This window comes from Schistocerca gregaria, chromosome 2, assembly GCF_023897955.1.
Source record: "Schistocerca gregaria isolate iqSchGreg1 chromosome 2, iqSchGreg1.2, whole genome shotgun sequence".
In the NCBI taxonomy this organism is placed as follows: domain Eukaryota; kingdom Metazoa; phylum Arthropoda; class Insecta; order Orthoptera; family Acrididae; genus Schistocerca; species Schistocerca gregaria.
Window position 1 is genome coordinate 968238957 of NC_064921.1, and position 17055 is coordinate 968256011.

The window sequence follows — 17055 nt, forward strand, 5'->3', positions numbered from 1 at the left end:
CCACACGTGAATGGGGAACGCTCCAAATGCTTATGCTTTTGCTACTAGGGTTAATAACGGCACGTAAGGGGTTCAACTGCGAGAAGACGACCTCAGCTGCTTGCCCCAGCATCTCTCCGTCTTGGGTGCTGCATGCGCGTGAATTTAACAAACGTGCATGCGATGTACTAGTTCCTGGGAAACGAATCGAATCGTTGTACGTGTCAGTCTTTAGGTATAGATATAAGTAATCGAAGACGGCTTAATCCTGCTTCGTAGATTGCTTTTCACAAGACGCACTTGCCAATATCATTGGCCGGTGGCCCGACACGCAGTTTGCCCTGTTGCATGGCTTACTTTCAGAGACTCGCTAGTTTATCGTATTGCTTGGTTGTCGCGAAAGTGAAAAGTAGGGCCTGCCCGGGATTTGAACCCGGGACCTCCTGCACCCAAAGCAGGAATAATACCCCTAGACCAACAGGCCGCACAAGGAAGCAGGTGTGCACCCCGCCACCTACTGAGATCTTGCCGCACTTGCTAGTTGCAGCATCCAATCTGGACCATATTCTGAAAGAGGTTTCTTACTCCGACTCCTACAACATGAGCTGTGCTGAGGACCAGTGTATGTGATGGCTGAAAGAGCTGCTTGAGTTGTGTGACAGTATGTCGATCGTGTGAAGTGCAAATGTTATCGTGTCACGCACCATCCTCCCACTACGTAGCGTTGCGTGACAGCACGCACTTTTCGACAGTACTCTGTGTCCACAGCTGTTTTCATAGCTAGGCTGCTTCCAGCACAAGGCATCCACCATACGAAAGTGGCTGTTCCGCGATTTTGATTACCTGACCCTTAGACATCATTTCATGTACGAATACTGGCAAGAATTCTCGCTACATTCCAAGTTGCTCCCTCCACTTTCAGCCTACTTGGTTGCGTCATTAGCCACGCAAACACTTCCTGAGGACGCTACATGCAATAAATCGCAGCTTATCGGTTTAATGTCAAGATGCTGCTCAATTTAAGTCTGCTAGAGGCACCCGGTTCCATGGTGTAATGGTTAGCACTCTGGACTTTGAATCCAGCGATCCGAGTTCGAGTCTCGGTGGAACCTGACTCTGTTTTGCGATCGTTTCTAGAAATGTGTACGAGCTGGTAGTTGGAATTGTATAACCAGAATTTTAGCTAGGATCATGTAATGCAAATTGTTAATAGCAGTCCACACGTGAATGGGGAACGCTCCAAATGCTTAAGCTTTTGCTACTAGGATTAATAACGGCACGTAAGGGGTTCAACTGCGAGAAGACGACCTCAGCTGCTTGCCCCAGCATCTCTCCGTCTTGGGTGCTGCATGCGCGTGAATTTAACACACGTGCATGCGATGTACTAGTTCCTGGGAAACGAATCGAATCGTTGTACGTGTCAGTCTTTAGGTATAGATATAAGTAATCGAAGACGGCTTAATCCTGCTTCGTAGATTGCTTTTCACAAGACGCACTTGCCAATATCATTGGCCGGTGGCCCGACACGCAGTTTGCCCTGTTGCATGGCTTACTTTCAGAGACTCGCTAGTTTATCGTATTGCTTGGTTGTCGCGAAAGTGAAAAGTAGGGCCTGCCCGGGATTTGAACCCGGGATCTCCTGCACCCAAAGCAGTAATAATACCCCTAGACCAACAGGCCGCACAAGGAAGCAGGTGTGCACCCCGCCACCTACTGAAATCTTGCCGCACTTGCTAGTTGCAGCATTCAATCTGGACAATATTCTCAAAGAGGTTTCTTAATCCGACACCTACAACATGAGCTGTGCTGAGGACCAGTGTATGTGATGGCTGAAAGAGCTGCTTGAGTTGTGTGACAGTATGTCGATCGTGTGAAGTGCAAATGTTATCGTGTCACGCACCATCCGCCCACTAGGTGGCGTGGTGTGACAGAACGCACTTTTCGACAGTACTCTGTGTCCATAGCTGTTTTCATAGCTAGGCTGCTTCCAGCACAAGGCATCCACCATACGAAAGTGGCTGTTCCGCGATTTTGATTACCTGACCCTTACACATCATTTCATGTACGAATACTGGCACGAATTCTCGCTACATTCCAAGTTGCTCCCTCCACTTTCAGCCTACTTGGTTGCTTCATTAGCCAAGCAAACACTTCCTGAGGACGCTACATGCAATAAATCGCAGCTTATCGGTTTAATGTCAAGATGCTGCTCAATTTAAGTCTGCTAGAGGCACCCGGTTCCATGGTGTAATGGTTAGCACTCTGGACTTTGAATCCAGCGATCCGAGTTCGAATCTCGGTGGAACCTGACTCTGTTTTGCGATCGTTTCTAGAAATGTGTACGAGCTGGTAGTTGGAATTGTATAACCAGAATTTTAGCTAGGATCATGTAATGCAAATTGTTAATAGCAGTCCACACGTGAATGGGGAACGCTCCAAATGCTTATGCTTTTGCTACTAGGATTAATAACGGCACGTAAGGGGTTCAACTGCGAGAAGACGACCTCAGCTGCTTGCCCCAGCATCTCTCCGTCTTGGGTGCTGCATGCGCGTGAATTTAACAAACGTGCATGCGATGTACTAGTTCCTGGGAAACGAATCGAATCGTTGTACGTGTCAGTCTTTAGGTATAGATATAAGTAATCGAAGACGGCTTAATCCTGCTTCGTAGATTGCTTTTCACAAGACGCACTTGCCAATATCATTGGCCGGTGGCCCGACACGCAGTTTGCCCTGTTGCATGGCTTACTTTCAGAGACTCGCTAGTTTATCGTATTGCTTGGTTGTCGCGAAAGTGAAAAGTAGGGCCTGCCCGGGATTTGAACCCGGGACCTCCTGCACCCAAAGCAGGAATAATACCCCTAGACCAACAGGCCGCACAAGGAAGCAGGTGTGCACCCCGCCACCTACTGAGATCTTGCCGCACTTGCTAGTTGCAGCATCCAATCTGGACCATATTCTGAAAGAGGTTTCTTACTCCGACTCCTACAACATGAGCTGTGCTGAGGACCAGTGTATGTGATGGCTGAAAGAGCTGCTTGAGTTGTGTGACAGTATGTCGATCGTGTGAAGTGCAAATGTTATCGTGTCACGCACCATCCGCCCACTAGGTGGCGTGGTGTGACAGAACGCACTTTTCGACAGTACTCTGTGTCCATAGCTGTTTTCATAGCTAGGCTGCTTCCAGCACAAGGCATCCACCATACGAAAGTGGCTGTTCCGCGATTTTGATTACCTGACCCTTTGACATCATTTCATGTACGAATACTGGCACGAATTCTCGCTACATTCCAAGTTGCTCCCTCCACTTTCAGCCTACTTGGTTGCTTCATTAGCCAAGCAAACACTTCCTGAGGACGCTACATGCAATAAATCGCAGCTTATCGGTTTAATGTCAAGATGCTGCTCAATTTAAGTCTGCTAGAGGCACCCGGTTCCATGGTGTAATGGTTAGCACTCTGGACTTTGAATCCAGCGATCCGAGTTCGAGTCTCGGTGGAACCTGACTCTGTTTTGCGATCGTTTCTAGAAATGTGTACGAGCTGGTAGTTGGAATTGTATATCCAGTATTTTAGCTAGGATCATGTAATGCAAATTGTTAATAGCAGTCCACACGTGAATGGGGAACGCTCCAAATGCTTATGCTTTTGCTACTAGGATTAATAACGGCACGTAAGGGGTTCAACTGCGAGAAGACGACCTCAGCTGCTTGCCCCAGCATCTCTCCGTCTTGGGTGCTGCATGCGCGTGAATTTAACAAACGTGCATGCGATGTACTAGTTCCTGGGAAACGAATCGAATCGTTGTACGTGTCAGTCTTTAGGTATAGATATAAGTAATCGAAGACGGCTTAATCCTGCTTCGTAGATTGCTTTTCACAAGACGCACTTGCCAATATCATTGGCCGGTGGCCCGACACGCAGTTTGCCCTGTTGCATGGCTTACTTTCAGAGACTCGCTAGTTTATCGTATTGCTTGGTTGTCGCGAAAGTGAAAAGTAGGGTCTGCCCGGGATTTGAACCCGGGAACTCCTGCACCCAAAGCAGGAATAATACCCCTAGACCAACAGGCCGCACAAGGAAGCAGGTGTGCACCTCGCCACCTACTGAGATCTTGCCGCACTTGCTAGTTGCAGCATCCAATCTGGACCATATTCTGAAAGAGGTTTCTTAATCCGACTCCTACAACATGAGCTGTGCTGAGGACCAGTGTATGTGATGGCTGAAAGAGCTGCTTGAGTTGTGTGACAGTATGTCGATCGTGTGAAGTGCAAATGTTATCGTGTCACGCACCATCCTCCCACTACGTAGCGTTGCGTGACAGCACGCACTTTTCGACAGTACTCTGTGTCCACAGCTGTTTTCATAGCTAGGCTGCTTCCAGCACAAGGCATCCACCATACGAAAGTGGCTGTTCCGCGATTTTGATTACCTGACCCTTAGACATCATTTCATGTACGAATACTGGCACGAATTCTCGCTACATTCCAAGTTGCTCCCTCCACTTTCAGCCTACTTGGTTGCGTCATTAGCCACGCAAACACTTCCTGAGGACGCTACATGCAATAAATCGCAGCTTATCGGTTTAATGTCAAGATGCTGCTCAATTTAAGTCTGCTAGAGGCACCCGGTTCCATGGTGTAATGGTTAGCACTCTGGACTTTGAATCCAGCGATCCGAGTTCGAGTTTCGGTGGAACCTGACTCTGTTTTGCGATCGTTTCTAGAAATGTGTACGAGCTGGTAGTTGGAATTGTATAACCAGAATTTTAGCTAGGATCATGTAATGCAAATTGTTAATAGCAGTCCACACGTGAATGGGGAACGCTCCAAATGCTTAAGCTTTTGCTACTAGGATTAATAACGGCACGTAAGGGGTTCAACTGCGAGAAGACGACCTCAGCTGCTTGCCCCAGCATCTCTCCGTCTTGGGTGCTGCATGCGCGTGAATTTAACAAACGTGCATGCGATGTACTAGTTCCTGGGAAACGAATCGAATCGTTGTACGTGTCAGTCTTTAGGTATAGATATAAGTAATCGAAGACGGCTTAATCCTGCTTCGTAGATTGCTTTTCACAAGTCGCACTTGCCAATATCATTGGCCGGTGGCCCGACACGCAGTTTGCCCTGTTGCATGGCTTACTTTCAGAGACTCGCTAGTTTATCGTATTGCTTGGTTGTCGCGAAAGTGAAAAGTAGGGCCTGCCCGGGATTTGAACCCGGGACCTCCTGCACCCAAAGCAGGAATAATACCCCTACACCAACAGGCCGCACAAGGAAGCAGGTGTGCACCCCGCCACCTACTGAAATCTTGCCGCACTTGCTAGTTGCAGCATCCAATCTGGACCATATTCTCAAAGATGTTTCTTAATCCGACTCCTACAACATGAGCTGTGCTGAGGTCAAGTGTATGTGATGGCTGAAAGAGCTGCTTGAGTTTTTTGATAGTATGTCGATCGTGTGGAGTGCAAATGTTATCGTGTCACGCACCATCCGCCCACTACATAGCGTTGTGTGACAGCACGCACTTTTCGACAGTACTCTGTGTGCATAGCTGTTTTCATAGCTAGGCTGCTTCCAGCACAAGGCATCCACCATACGAAAGTGGCTGTTCCGCGATTTTGATTACCTGACCCTTTGACATCATTTCATGTACGAATACTGGCACGAATTCTCGCTACATTCCAAGTTGCTCCCTCCACTTTCAGCCTACTTGGTTGCTTCATTAGCCAAGCAAACACTTCCTGAGGACGCTACATGCAATAAATCGCAGCTTATCGGTTTAATATCAAGATGCTGCTCAATTTAAGTCTGTCAGAGGCACCCGGTTCCATGGTGTAATGGTTAGCACTCTGGACTTTGAACCCAGCGATCCGAGTTCGAGTCTCGGTGGAAACTGACTCTGTTTTGCGATCGTTTCTAGAAATGTGTACGAGCTGGTAGTTGGAATTGTATATCCCGAATTTTAGCTAGGATCATGTAATGCAAACTGTTAATACCAGTCCACACGTGAATGGGGAACGCTCCAAATGCTTATGCTTTTGCTACTAGGATTAATAACGGCACGTAAGAGGTTCAACTGCGAGAAGACGACCTCAGCTGCTTGCCCCAGCATCTCTCCGTCTTGGGTGCTGCATGCGCGTGAATTTAACAAACGTGCATGCGATGTACTAGTTCCTGGGAAACGAATCGAATCGTTGTACGTGTCAGTCTTTAGGTATAGATATAAGTAATCGAAGACGGCTTAATCCTGCTTCGTAGATTGCTTTTCACAAGACGCACTTACCAATATCATTGGCCGGTGGCCCGACACGCAGTTTGCCCTGTTGCATGGCTTACTTTCAGAGACTCGCTAGTTTATCGTATTGCTTGGTTGTCGCGAAAGTGAAAAGTAGGGCCTGCCCGGGATTTGAACCCGGGACCTCCTGCACCCAAAGCAGGAATAATACCCCTAGCCCAACAGGCCGCACAAGGAAGCAGGTGTGCACCCCGCCACCTACTGAGATCTTGCCGCACTTGCTAGTTGCAGCATCCAATCTGGACCATATTCTCAAAGATGTTTCTTAATCCGACTCCTACAACATGAGCTGTGCTGAGGTCAAGTGTATGTGATGGCTGAAAGAGCTGCTTGAGTTTTTTGATAGTATGTCGATCGTGTGGAGTGCAAATGTTATCGTGTCACGCACCATCCGCCCACTACATAGCGTTGTGTGACAGCACGCACTTTTCGACAGTACTCTGTGTGCATAGCTGTTTTCATAGCTAGGCTGCTTCCAGCACAAGGCATCCACCATACGAAAGTGGCTGTTCCGCGATTTTGATTACCTGACCCTTTGACATCATTTCATGTACGAATACTGGCACGAATTCTCGCTACATTCCAAGTTGCTCCCTCCACTTTCAGCCTACTTGGTTGCTTCATTAGCCAAGCAAACACTTCCTGAGGACGCTACATGCAATAAATCGCAGCTTATCGGTTTAATATCAAGATGCTGCTCAATTTAAGTCTGTCAGAGGCACCCGGTTCCATGGTGTAATGGTTAGCACTCTGGACTTTGAACCCAGCGATCCGAGTTCGAGTCTCGGTGGAAACTGACTCTGTTTTGCGATCGTTTCTAGAAATGTGTACGAGCTGGTAGTTGGAATTGTATATCCCGAATTTTAGCTAGGATCATGTAATGCAAACTGTTAATACCAGTCCACACGTGAATGGGGAACGCTCCAAATGCTTATGCTTTTGCTACTAGGATTAATAACGGCACGTAAGAGGTTCAACTGCGAGAAGACGACCTCAGCTGCTTGCCCCAGCATCTCTCCGTCTTGGGTGCTGCATGCGCGTGAATTTAACAAACGTGCATGCGATGTACTAGTTCCTGGGAAACGAATCGAATCGTTGTACGTGTCAGTCTTTAGGTATAGATATAAGTAATCGAAGACGGCTTAATCCTGCTTCGTAGATTGCTTTTCACAAGACGCACTTGCCAATATCATTGGCCGGTGGCCCGACACGCAGTTTGCCCTGTTGCATGGCTTACTTTCAGAGACTCGCTAGTTTATCGTATTGCTTGGTTGTCGCGAAAGTGAAAAGTAGGGCCTGCCCGGGATTTGAACCCGGGACCTCCTGCACCCAAAGCAGGAATAATACCCCTAGACCAACAGGCCGCACAAGGAAGCAGGAGTGCACCCCGCCACCTACTGAAATCTTGCCGCACTTGCTAGTTGCAGCATCCAATATGGACCATATTCTCAAAGAGGTTTCTTAATCCGACACCTACAACATGAGCTGTGCTGAGGACCAGTGTATGTGATGGCTGAAAGAGCTGCTTGAGTTGTGTGACAGTATGTCGATCGTGTGAAGTGCAAATGTTATCGTGTCACGCACCATCCGCCCACTAGGTGGCGTGGTGTGACAGCACGCACTTTTCGACAGTACTCTGTGTCCATAGCTGTTTTCATAGCTAGGCTGCTTCCAGCACAAGCCATCCACCATACGAAAGTGGCTGTTCCGCGATTTTGATTACCTGACCCTTAGACATCATTTCATGTACGAATACTGGCACGAATTCTCGCTACATTCCAAGTTGCTCCCTCCACTTTCAGCCTACTTGGTTGCTTCATTAGCCACGCAAACACTTCCTGAGGACGCTACATGCAATAAATCGCCGCTTATCGGTTTAATGTCAAGATGCAGCTCAATTTAAGTCTGCTAGAGGCACCCGGTTCCATGGTGTAATGGTTAGCACTCTGGACTTTGAATCCAGCGATCCGAGTTCGAGTCTCGGTGGAACCTGACTCTGTTTTGCGATCGTTTCTAGAAATGTGTACGAGCTGGTAGTTGGAATTGTATAACCAGAATTTTAGCTAGGATCATGTAATGCTAATTGTTATTAGCAGTCCACACGTGAATGGGGAACGCTCCAAATGCTTATGCTTTTGCTACTAGGATTAATAACGGCACGTAAGGGGTTCAACTGCGAGAAGACGACCTCAGCTGCTTGCCCCAGCATGTCTCCGTCTTGGGTGCTGCATGCGCGTGAATTTAACAAACGTGCATGCGATGTACTAGTTCCTGGGAAACGAATCGAATCGTTGTACGTGTCAGTCTTTAGGTATAGATATAAGTAATCGAAGACGGCTTAATCCTGCTCCGTAGATTGCTTTTCACAAGACGCACTTGCCAATATCATTGGCCGGTGGCCCGACACGCAGTTTGCCCTGTTGCATGGCTTACTTTCAGAGACTCGCTAGTTTATCGTATTGCTTGGTTGTCGCGAAAGTGAAAAGTAGGGCGTGCCCGGGATTTGAATCCGGGACCTCCTGCACCCAAAGCAGGAATAATACCCCTAGACCAACAGGCCGCACAAGGAAGCAGGTGTGCACCCAGCCACCTACTGAGATCTTGCCGCACTTGCTAGTTGCAGCATCCAATCTGGACCATATTGTGAAAGAGGTTTCTTAATCCGACTCCTACAACATGAGCTGTGCTGAGGACCAGTGTATGTGATGGCTGAAAGAGCTGCTTGAGTTGTGTGACAGTATGTCGATCGTGTGAAGTGCAAATATTATCGTGTCACGCACCATCCGCCCACTACGTAGCGTTGCGTGACAGCACGCACTTTTCGACAGTACTCTGTGTCCACAGCTGTTTTCATAGCTAGGCTGCTTCCAGCACAAGGCATCCACCATACGAAAGTGGCTGTTCCGCGATTTTGATTACCTGACCCTTTGACATCATTTCATGTACGAATACTGGCACGAATTCTCGCTACATTCCAAGTTGCTCCCTCCACTTTCAGCCTACTTGGTTGCTTCATTAGCCAAGCAAACACTTCCTGAGGACGCTACATGCAATAAATCGCAGCTTATCGGTTTAATGTCAAGATGCTGCTCAATTTAAGTCTGTCAGAGGCACCCGGTTCCATGGTGTAATGGTTAGCACTCTGGACTTTGAATCCAGCGATCCGAGTTCGAGTCTCGGTGGAACCTGACTCTGTTTTGCGATCGTTTCTAGAAATGTGTACGAGCTGGTAGTTGGAATTGTATATCCCGAATTTTAGCTAGGATCATGTAATGCTAATTGTTAATAGCAGTCCACACGTGAATGGGGAACGCTCCAAATGCTTATGCTTTTGCTACTAGGATTAATAACGGCACGTAAGGGGTTCAACTGCGAGAAGACGACCTCAGCTGCTTGCCCCAGCATCTCTCCGTCTTGGGTGCTGCATGCGCGTGAATTTAACAAACGTGCATGCGATGTACTCGTTCCTGGGAAACGAATCGAATCGTTGTACGTGTCAGTCTTTAGGTATAGATATAAGTAATCGAAGACGGCTTAATCCTGCTTCGTAGATTGCTTTTCACAAGACGCACTTGCCAATATCATTGGCCGGTGGCCCGACACGCAGTTTGCCCTGTTGCATGGCTTACTTTCAGAGACTCGCTAGTTTATCGTATTGCTTGGTTGTCGCGAAAGTGAAAAGTAGGGCCTGCCCGGGATTCGAACCCGGGACCTCCTGCACCCAAAGCAGGAATAATACCCCTAGACCAACAGGCCGCACAAGGAAGCAGGTGTGCACCCCGCCACCTACTGAAATCTTGCCGCACTTGCTAGTTGCAGCATCCAATCTGGACCATATTCTCAAAGAGGTTTCTTAATCCGACACCTACAACATGAGCTGTGCTGAGGACCAGTGTATGTGATGGCTGAAAGAGCTGCTTGAGTTGTGTGACAGTATGTCGATCGTGTGAAGTGCAAATGTTATCGTGTCACGCACCATCCGCCCACTAGGTGACGTGGTGTGACAGCACGCACTTTTCGACAGTACTCTGTGTCCATAGCTGTTTTCATAGCTAGGCTGCTTCCAGCACAAGGCATCCACCATACGAAAGTGGCTGTTCCGCGATTTTGATTACCTGACCCTTAGACATCATTTCATGTTCGAATACTGGCACGAATTCTCGCTACATTCCAAGTTGCTCCCTCCACTTTCAGCCTACTTGGTTGCTTCATTAGCCACGCAAACACTTCCTGAGGACGCTACATGCAATAAATCCCAGCTTATCGGTTTAATGTCAAGATGCAGCTCAATTTAAGTCTGCTAGAGGCACCCGGTTCCATGGTGTAATGGTTAGCACTCTGGACTTTGAATCCAGCGATCCGAGTTCGAGTCTCGGTGGAACCTGACTCTGTTTTGCGATCGTTTCTAGAAATGTGTACGAGCTGGTAGTTGGAATTGTATATCCCGAATTTTAGCTAGGATGATGTAATGCAAATTGTTAATAGCAGTCCACACGTGAATGGGGAACGCTCCAATTGCTTATGCTTTTGCTACTAGGATTAATAACGGCACGTAAGGGGTTCAACTGCGAGAAGACGACCTCAGCTGCTTGCCCCAGCATCTCTCCGTCTTGGGTGCTGCATGCGCGTGAATTTAACAAACGTGCATGCGATGTACTCGTTCCTGGGAAACGAATCGAATCGTTGTACGTGTCAGTCTTTAGGTATAGATATAAGTAATCGAAGACGGCTTAATCCTGCTTCGTAGATTGCTTTTCACAAGACGCACTTGCCAATATCATTGGCCGGTGGCCCGACACGCAGTTTGCCCTGTTGCATGGCTTACTTTCAGAGACTCGCTAGTTTATCGTATTGCTTGGTTGTCGCGAAAGTGAAAAGTAGGGCCTGCCCGGGATTTGAACCCGGGACCTCCTGCACCCAAAGCAGGAATAATACCCCTAGACCAACAGGCCGCACAAGGAAGCAGGTGTGCACCCCGCCACCTACTGAAATCTTGCCGCACTTGCTAGTTGCAGCATCCAATATGGACCATATTCTCAAAGAGGTTTCTTAATCCGACACCTGCAACATGAGCTGTGCTGAGGACCAGTGTATGTGATGGCTGAAAGAGCTGCTTGAGTTGTGTGACAGTATGTCGATCGTGTGAAGTGCAAATGTTATCGTGTCACGCACCATCCGCCCATTAGGTGACGTGGTGTGACAGCACGCACTTTTCGACAGTACTCTGTGTCCACAGCTGTTTTCATAGCTAGGCTGCTTCCAGCACAAGGCATCCACCATACGAAAGTGGCTGTTCCGCGATTTTGATTACCTGACCCTTAGACATCATTTCATGTACGAATACTGGCACGAATTCTCGCTACATTCCAAGTTGCTCCCTCCACTTTCAGCCTACTTGGTTGCTTCATTAGCCACGCAAACACTTCCTGAGGACGCTACATGCAATAAATCGCAGCTTATCGGTTTAATGTCAAGATGCTGCTCAATTTAAGTCTGCTAGAGGCACCCGGTTCCATGGTGTAATGGTTAGCACTCTGGACTTTGAATCCAGCGATCCGAGTTCGAGTCTCGGTGGAACCTGACTCTGTTTTGCGATCGTTTCTAGAAATGTGTACGAGCTGGTAGTTGGAATTGTATAACCAGAATTTTAGCTAGGATCATGTAATGCAAATTGTTAATAGCAGTCCACACGTGAATGGGGAACGCTCCAAATGCTTAAGCTTTTGCTACTAGGATTAATAACGGCACGTAAGGGGTTCAACTGCGAGAAGACGACCTCAGCTGCTTGCCCCAGCATCTCTCCGTCTTGGGTGCTGCATGCGCGTGAATTTAACAAACGTGCATGCGATGTACTAGTTCCTGGGAAACGAATCGAATCGTTGTACGTGTCAGTCTTTAGGTATAGATATAAGTAATCGAAGACGGCTTAATCCTGCTTCGTAGATTGCTTTTCACAAGTCGCACTTGCCAATATCATTGGCCGGTGGCCCGACACGCAGTTTGCCCTGTTGCATGGCTTACTTTCAGAGACTCGCTAGTTTATCGTATTGCTTGGTTGTCGCGAAAGTGAAAAGTAGGGCCTGCCCGGGATTTGAACCCGGGACCTCCTGCACCCAAAGCAGGTATAATACCCCTAGACCAACAGGCCGCACAAGGAAGCAGGTGTGCACCCCGCCACCTAATGAGATCTTGCCGCACTTGCTAGTTGCAGCATCCAATCTGGACCATATTCTGAAAGATGTTTCTTAATCCGACACCTACAACATGAGCTGTGCTGAGGTCAAGTGTATGTGATGGCTGAAAGAGCTGCTTGAGTTTTTTGATAGTATGTCGATCGTGTGAAGTGCAAATGTTATCGTGTCACGCACCATCCGCCCACTACGTGGCGTTGTGTGACAGCACGCACTTTTCGACAATACTCTGTGTCCATAGCTGTTTTCATAGCTAGGCTGCTTCCAGCACAAGGCATCCACCATACGAAAGTGGCTGTTCCGCGATTTTGATTACCTGACCCTTTGACATCATTTCATGTACGAATACTGGCACGAATTCTCGCTACATTCCAAGTTGCTCCCTCCACTTTCAGCCTACTTGGTTGCTTCATTAGCCAAGCAAACACTTCCTGAGGACGCTACATGCAATAAATCGCAGCTTATCGGTTTAATGTCAAGATGCTGCTCAATTTAAGTCTGTCAGAGGCACCCGGTTCCATGGTGTAATGGTTAGCACTCTGGACTTTGAATCCAGCGATCCGAGTTCGAGTCTCGGTGGAACCTGACTCTGTTTTGCGATCGTTTCTAGAAATGTGTACGAGCTGGTAGTTGGAATTGTATATCCCGAATTTTAGCTAGGATGATGTAATGCAAATTGTTAATAGCAGTCCACACGTGAATGGGGAACGCTCCAAATGCTTATGCTTTTGCTACTAGGATTAATAACGGCACGTAAGGGGTTCAACTGCGAGAAGACGACCTCAGCTGCTTGCCCCAGCATCTCTCCGTCTTGGGTGCTGCATGCGCGTGAATTTAACAAACGTGCATGCGATGTACTAGTTCCTGGGAAACGAATCGAATCGTTGTACGTGTCAGTCTTTAGGTATAGATATAAGTAATCGAAGACGGCTTAATCCTGCTTCGTAGATTGCTTTTCACAAGACGCACTTGCCAATATCATTGGCCGGTGGCCCGACACGCAGTTTGCCCTGTTGCATGGCTTACTTTCAGAGACTCGCTAGTTTATCGTATTGCTTGGTTGTCGCGAAAGTGAAAAGTAGGGCCTGCCCCGGATTTGAACCCGGGACCTTCTGCACCCAAAGCAGGAATAATACCCCTAGACCAACAGGCCGCATAAGGAAGCAGGTGTGCACCCCGCCACCTACTGAAATCTTGCCGCACTTGCTAGTTGCAGCATCCAATATGGACCATATTCTCAAAGAGGTTTCTTAATCCGACACCTACAACATGAGCTGTGCTGAGGACCAGTGTATGTGATGGCTGAAAGAGCTGCTTGAGTTGTGTGACAGTATGTCGATCGTGTGAAGTGCAAATGTTATCGTGTCACGCACCATTCGCCCACTAGGTGACGTGGTGTGACAGCAAGCACTTTTCGACAGTACTCTGTGTCCATAGCTGTTTTCATAGCTAGGCTGCTTCCAGCACAAGGCATCCACCATACGAAAGTGGCTGTTCCGCGATTTTGATTACCTGACCCTTAGACATCATTTCATGTACGAATACTGGCACGAATTCTCGCTACATTCCAAGTTGCTCCCTCCACTTTCAGCCTACTTGGTTGCTTCATTAGACACGCAAACACTTCCTGAGGACGCTACATGCAATAAATCCCAGCTTATCGGTTTAATGTCAAGATGCAGCTCAATTTAAGTCTGCTAGAGGCACCCGGTTCCATGGTGTAATGGTTAGCACTCTGGACTTTGAATCCAGCGATCCGAGTTCGAGTCTCGGTGGAACCTGACTCTGTTTTGCGATCGTTTCTAGAAATGTGTACGAGCTGGTAGTTGGAATTGTATATCCCGAATTTTAGCTAGGATCATGTAATGCTAATTGTTAATAGCAGTCCACACGTGAATGGGGAACGCTCCAAATGCTTATGCTTTTGCTACTAGGATTAATAACGGCACGTAAGGGGTTCAACTGCGAGAAGACGACCTCAGCTGCTTGCCCCAGCATCTCTCCGTCTTGGGTGCTGCATGCGCGTGAATTTAACAAACGTGCATGCGATGTACTCGTTCCTGGGAAACGAATCGAATCGTTGTACGTGTCAGTCTTTAGGTATAGATATAAGTAATCGAAGACGGCTTAATCCTGCTTCGTAGATTGCTTTTCACAAGACGCACTTGCCAATATCATTGGCCGGTGGCCCGACACGCAGTTTGCCCTGTTGCATGGCTTACTTTCAGAGACTCGCTAGTTTATCGTATTGCTTGGTTGTCGCGAAAGTGAAAAGTAGGGCCTGCCCGGGATTTGAACCCGGGACCTCCTGCACCCAAAGCAGGAATAATACCCCTAGACCAACAGGCCGCACAAGGAAGCAGGTGTGCACCCCGCCACCTACTGAAATCTTGCCGCACTTGCTAGTTGCAGCATCCAATATGGACCATATTCTCAAAGAGGTTTCTTAATCCGACACCTACAACATGAGCTGTGCTGAGGACCAGTGTATGTGATGGCTGAAAGAGCTGCTTGAGTTGTGTGACAGTATGTCGATCGTGTGAAGTGCAAATGTTATCGTGTCACGCACCATCCGCCCACTAGGTGACGTGGTGTGACAGCACGCACTTTTCGACAGTACTCTGTGTCCATAGCTGTTTTCATAGCTAGGCTGCTTCCAGCACAAGGCATCCACCATACGAAAGTGGCTGTTCCGCGATTTTGATTACCTGACCCTTAGACATCATTTCATGTTCGAATACTGGCACGAATTCTCGCTACATTCCAAGTTGCTCCCTCCATTTTAAGCCTACTTGGTTGCTTCATTAGCCACGCAAACACTTCCTGAGGACGCTACATGCAATAAATCGCAGCTTATCGGTTTAATGTCAAGATGCTGCTCAATTTAAGTCTGCTAGAGGCACCCGGTTCCATGGTGTAATGGTTAGCACTCTGGACTTTGAATCCAGCGATCCGAGTTCGAGTCTCGGTGGAACCTGACTCTGTTTTGCGATCGTTTCTAGAAATGTGTACGAGCTGGTAGTTGGAATTGTATAACCAGAATTTTAGCTAGGATCATGTAATGCAAATTGTTAATAGCAGTCCACACGTGAATGGGGAACGCTCCAAATGCTTAAGCTTTTGCTACTAGGATTAATAACGGCACGTAAGGGGTTCAACTGCGAGAAGACGACCTCAGCTGCTTGCCCCAGCATCTCTCCGTCTTGGGTGCTGCATGCGCGTGAATTTAACAAACGTGCATGCGATGTACTAGTTCCTGGGAAACGAATCGAATCGTTGTACGTGTCAGTCTTTAGGTATAGATATAAGTAATCGAAGACGGCTTAATCCTGCTTCGTAGATTGCTTTTCACAAGTCGCACTTGCCAATATCATTGGCCGGTGGCCCGACACGCAGTTTGCCCTGTTGCATGGCTTACTTTCAGAGACTCGCTAGTTTATCGTATTGCTTGGTTGTCGCGAAAGTGAAAAGTAGGGCCTGCCCGGGATTTGAACCCGGGACCTCCTGCACCCAAAGCAGGTATAATACCCCTAGACCAACAGGCCGCACAAGGAAGCAGGTGTGCACCCCGCCACCTAATGAGATCTTGCCGCACTTGCTAGTTGCAGCATCCAATCTGGACCATATTCTGAAAGATGTTTCTTAATCCGACACCTACAACATGAGCTGTGCTGAGGTCAAGTGTATGTGATGGCTGAAAGAGCTGCTTGAGTTTTTTGATAGTATGTCGATCGTGTGAAGTGCAAATGTTATCGTGTCACGCACCATCCGCCCACTACGTGGCGTTGTGTGACAGCACGCACTTTTCGACAATACTCTGTGTCCATAGCTGTTTTCATAGCTAGGCTGCTTCCAGCACAAGGCATCCACCATACGAAAGTGGCTGTTCCGCGATTTTGATTACCTGACCCTTTGACATCATTTCATGTACGAATACTGGCACGAATTCTCGCTACATTCCAAGTTGCTCCCTCCACTTTCAGCCTACTTGGTTGCTTCATTAGCCAAGCAAACACTTCCTGAGGACGCTACATGCAATAAATCGCAGCTTATCGGTTTAATGTCAAGATGCTGCTCAATTTAAGTCTGTCAGAGGCACCCGGTTCCATGGTGTAATGGTTAGCACTCTGGACTTTGAATCCAGCGATCCGAGTTCGAGTCTCGGTGGAACCTGACTCTGTTTTGCGATCGTTTCTAGAAATGTGTACGAGCTGGTAGTTGGAATTGTATATCCCGAATTTTAGCTAGGATGATGTAATGCAAATTGTTAATAGCAGTCCACACGTGAATGGGGAACGCTCCAAATGCTTAAGCTTTTGCTACTAGGATTAATAACGGCACGTAAGGGGTTCAACTGCGAGAAGACGACCTCAGCTGCTTGCCCCAGCATGTCTCCGTCTTGGGTGCTGCATGCGCGTGAATTTAACAAACGTGCATGCGATGTACTAGTTCCTGGGAAACGAATCGAATCGTTGTACGTGTCAGTCTTTAGGTATAGATATAAGTAATCGAAGACGGGTTAATCCTGCTTCGTAGATTGCTTTTCACAAGACGCACTTGCCAATATCATTGGCCGGTGGCCCGACACG

At 47.8% G+C, this 17055-nt stretch overlaps 23 non-coding genes across 23 annotated transcripts; 14 read left to right on the top strand and 9 right to left on the bottom strand.

Annotated features, from left to right (window-relative positions):
- Window positions 1-391: 391 nt before the first annotated feature.
- Trnap-ugg (transfer RNA proline (anticodon UGG)) lies at window positions 392-463 on the bottom strand. The gene has a single exon. It is a non-coding gene; the product is annotated as a tRNA-Pro (tRNA).
- A 556-nt stretch (window positions 464-1019) lies between these two features.
- On the top strand, window positions 1020-1091 carry Trnaq-uug (transfer RNA glutamine (anticodon UUG)). Its single transcript has one exon. It is a non-coding gene; the product is annotated as a tRNA-Gln (tRNA).
- A 1124-nt stretch (window positions 1092-2215) lies between these two features.
- Window positions 2216-2287, top strand: Trnaq-uug (transfer RNA glutamine (anticodon UUG)). Its single transcript has one exon. It is a non-coding gene; the product is annotated as a tRNA-Gln (tRNA).
- A 496-nt stretch (window positions 2288-2783) lies between these two features.
- On the bottom strand, window positions 2784-2855 carry Trnap-ugg (transfer RNA proline (anticodon UGG)). The gene has a single exon. It is a non-coding gene; the product is annotated as a tRNA-Pro (tRNA).
- Window positions 2856-3411: 556 nt separating this feature from the next.
- Window positions 3412-3483, top strand: Trnaq-uug (transfer RNA glutamine (anticodon UUG)). The gene has a single exon. It is a non-coding gene; the product is annotated as a tRNA-Gln (tRNA).
- A 1124-nt stretch (window positions 3484-4607) lies between these two features.
- Trnaq-uug (transfer RNA glutamine (anticodon UUG)) lies at window positions 4608-4679 on the top strand. The gene has a single exon. It is a non-coding gene; the product is annotated as a tRNA-Gln (tRNA).
- A 496-nt stretch (window positions 4680-5175) lies between these two features.
- Window positions 5176-5247, bottom strand: Trnap-ugg (transfer RNA proline (anticodon UGG)). The gene has a single exon. It is a non-coding gene; the product is annotated as a tRNA-Pro (tRNA).
- Window positions 5248-5803: 556 nt separating this feature from the next.
- Window positions 5804-5875, top strand: Trnaq-uug (transfer RNA glutamine (anticodon UUG)). Its single transcript has one exon. It is a non-coding gene; the product is annotated as a tRNA-Gln (tRNA).
- A 1124-nt stretch (window positions 5876-6999) lies between these two features.
- Trnaq-uug (transfer RNA glutamine (anticodon UUG)) lies at window positions 7000-7071 on the top strand. The gene has a single exon. It is a non-coding gene; the product is annotated as a tRNA-Gln (tRNA).
- A 496-nt stretch (window positions 7072-7567) lies between these two features.
- On the bottom strand, window positions 7568-7639 carry Trnap-ugg (transfer RNA proline (anticodon UGG)). Its single transcript has one exon. It is a non-coding gene; the product is annotated as a tRNA-Pro (tRNA).
- Window positions 7640-8195: 556 nt separating this feature from the next.
- Window positions 8196-8267, top strand: Trnaq-uug (transfer RNA glutamine (anticodon UUG)). The gene has a single exon. It is a non-coding gene; the product is annotated as a tRNA-Gln (tRNA).
- A 1124-nt stretch (window positions 8268-9391) lies between these two features.
- On the top strand, window positions 9392-9463 carry Trnaq-uug (transfer RNA glutamine (anticodon UUG)). The gene has a single exon. It is a non-coding gene; the product is annotated as a tRNA-Gln (tRNA).
- Window positions 9464-9959: 496 nt separating this feature from the next.
- On the bottom strand, window positions 9960-10031 carry Trnap-ugg (transfer RNA proline (anticodon UGG)). The gene has a single exon. It is a non-coding gene; the product is annotated as a tRNA-Pro (tRNA).
- Window positions 10032-10587: 556 nt separating this feature from the next.
- Window positions 10588-10659, top strand: Trnaq-uug (transfer RNA glutamine (anticodon UUG)). Its single transcript has one exon. It is a non-coding gene; the product is annotated as a tRNA-Gln (tRNA).
- Window positions 10660-11155: 496 nt separating this feature from the next.
- On the bottom strand, window positions 11156-11227 carry Trnap-ugg (transfer RNA proline (anticodon UGG)). The gene has a single exon. It is a non-coding gene; the product is annotated as a tRNA-Pro (tRNA).
- A 556-nt stretch (window positions 11228-11783) lies between these two features.
- On the top strand, window positions 11784-11855 carry Trnaq-uug (transfer RNA glutamine (anticodon UUG)). The gene has a single exon. It is a non-coding gene; the product is annotated as a tRNA-Gln (tRNA).
- A 496-nt stretch (window positions 11856-12351) lies between these two features.
- Trnap-ugg (transfer RNA proline (anticodon UGG)) lies at window positions 12352-12423 on the bottom strand. The gene has a single exon. It is a non-coding gene; the product is annotated as a tRNA-Pro (tRNA).
- Window positions 12424-12979: 556 nt separating this feature from the next.
- Trnaq-uug (transfer RNA glutamine (anticodon UUG)) lies at window positions 12980-13051 on the top strand. Its single transcript has one exon. It is a non-coding gene; the product is annotated as a tRNA-Gln (tRNA).
- A 1124-nt stretch (window positions 13052-14175) lies between these two features.
- Window positions 14176-14247, top strand: Trnaq-uug (transfer RNA glutamine (anticodon UUG)). Its single transcript has one exon. It is a non-coding gene; the product is annotated as a tRNA-Gln (tRNA).
- Window positions 14248-14743: 496 nt separating this feature from the next.
- Window positions 14744-14815, bottom strand: Trnap-ugg (transfer RNA proline (anticodon UGG)). Its single transcript has one exon. It is a non-coding gene; the product is annotated as a tRNA-Pro (tRNA).
- Window positions 14816-15371: 556 nt separating this feature from the next.
- On the top strand, window positions 15372-15443 carry Trnaq-uug (transfer RNA glutamine (anticodon UUG)). The gene has a single exon. It is a non-coding gene; the product is annotated as a tRNA-Gln (tRNA).
- Window positions 15444-15939: 496 nt separating this feature from the next.
- On the bottom strand, window positions 15940-16011 carry Trnap-ugg (transfer RNA proline (anticodon UGG)). Its single transcript has one exon. It is a non-coding gene; the product is annotated as a tRNA-Pro (tRNA).
- A 556-nt stretch (window positions 16012-16567) lies between these two features.
- On the top strand, window positions 16568-16639 carry Trnaq-uug (transfer RNA glutamine (anticodon UUG)). Its single transcript has one exon. It is a non-coding gene; the product is annotated as a tRNA-Gln (tRNA).
- The last annotated feature ends 416 nt before the right edge of the window (window positions 16640-17055 follow it).